The sequence below is a fragment of the Monodelphis domestica genome, chromosome 5, assembly GCF_027887165.1.
Source record: "Monodelphis domestica isolate mMonDom1 chromosome 5, mMonDom1.pri, whole genome shotgun sequence".
Lineage (NCBI taxonomy): Eukaryota > Metazoa > Chordata > Mammalia > Didelphimorphia > Didelphidae > Monodelphis > Monodelphis domestica.
The window spans coordinates 263,478,740-263,480,600 of record NC_077231.1 but is presented as its reverse complement, the minus strand read 5'-3'; the positions used below and the strand labels follow the sequence as shown (position 1 = coordinate 263,480,600).

Genomic DNA, 1,861 nt, shown 5'->3' with positions numbered 1-1,861 from the left:
TATTGCTTTTCTTATCCTCATGAAATATGACAAGACCTAGAGGAAGGCTCTCAGATATTAGGCAGATTCTCTATGGAGGAGATATGAGCAGTCATGGAAGAGACTTCTATGGATCGAAAAGGTACCAATTACAATCTGCTTCACTGGCTTTGCAATGGTATCTAAAGGCATCTTCCCCAACACCTCCTTCCCAACTTGATGGTTGGTTTCATGAAAATGCCTGAAGAAAACTGGGGAGGCAGGGTATGTTGATGAGGAGAGAATCAATGTCCTGAGAACAGAATTGAATAGAGTCAGAATCATTCTAATAACATCACAGTGAAGCTTGAGCCTTTATGATGGAATCAGGTTATCAGTATAACCAGAATGGGAATACTGAGGCTTTGTCCAGAGGCAAGAATTGTCTCAGTCTAGATAATCTAAAGGGCCACTAGGAATACTTTTTTTTTTTTTTAAGGGAGAAGCCTGGGTCAGAATCTGGTGCTAGAACAGAGACATTGTAAAGTGAAGCCATTTACAAGATTGTGACAGTGGAGGTGAGGATCTCCTTGACCTCATCCCTTCCTCTGATAAGATGAGAGTAGAAACTCAAAACAAGGTAGGTCTAGGGATGAGAAACCAGTCCTCAGTCCATGCTGGAAAACCATATCCTCCTGGGGGGTGTCTCTTCCCACCCCCATTTAAAGATTATTTCATTTCCCTTGAAGTTTTGATTCTCAAACATTTTAACAGAAAGGGTAGGTGGGCATAAAGGGGTGGTGCATTGAGTTTGGGACCATGGATCCCTAGAAGGACAAAGGATCCCTTTTTCTTGCTCTGATGCCTATCCTGAGCTATAAAATAAAAATAACAGGCTGAATTCTTTTGTGAAGAAAACAATAACTTTAAACTGAGTAATCATTAATATAAACAATAAAACTACATGACATCAGAAACCATTTCTCTGTCCCTCTCCCACTCCACTATGGGCCACAATTTTTTTTCACCAGATAATAGCTTGAGGTTTTATTGAACACAAATTAAAATGTGCAAAGCAATTTATTCACTTTTTTTTACTCCACAGTCTGGCATTTGGATTGGTGATTTGGAAGATCAGCTAAATTAAACTGCTTTCTCCATAACTTTGTAAATTCTTAGAGCAAATATTGTGAAGACAACATTTGTCATCAAGAACAATGTCATGTCTTTGTCATTATATATCAAACATTTCCTGAATCCACTGGCCTCCATGTCTTTTTGCTTCTATAACAAATACTAAAAATCATGATACAACTCTTGAATTATCTATGGGCTTTGTTGTTAGTCATTTTGCTCTCATTGGTGTTGGATGAACTGTCTCATTCCTTTCTTGACTATTTTAGGCATCAATGAGGAATCTAAGGGTAGGCATGTTACCAGTGAAGAGATGGCAGAGGGAGACCACGTTTTAACAATCTTATACTTAAAAGTCCAGGAATGGGCATCTAGAAACTTTCATTGTAGTCTCTTTAGACATTTAATTTGGGTCTTTTCCCCACTTCTGTAAAATTTAGGCAGCAGTCAAAGAGGCTTCTAAGGCCATTTCCAGTGCTATACTTCCTGATGAGAGACATAAGATTAAGATTTAGAATAGAATTTGTCTCATCAATTCCCTTAATTTTACAGAGAATGAAAGTTAGGCTTAGTGTGTTTAAGTGACTTTTTAATGAGACAACTAAGTGAATCATGCCCTGGAAGAATTGTCTTATAACAATGTACTTAATCAATTCCTGTTGGGGATTTTAAAAAAATTCTGTCTCCTTAGGTAACCTTTGTGGGTGAGGTATCTCAAAAGACTCCCATATACTGTCTGCTAGGACCATGATCATATTGCAAGAGGTCC

General features: G+C 38.0%; 1 long non-coding RNA gene across 1 annotated transcript; it reads left to right on the top strand.

Annotated features, from left to right (window-relative positions):
* Positions 1-369: 369 nt before the first annotated feature.
* Positions 370-1,215, top strand: LOC107650177 (uncharacterized). Its single transcript, XR_001625187.2, has 2 exons — positions 370-598; positions 1,064-1,215. It is a non-coding gene; the product is annotated as an uncharacterized LOC107650177 (long non-coding RNA).
* The last annotated feature ends 646 nt before the right edge of the window (positions 1,216-1,861 follow it).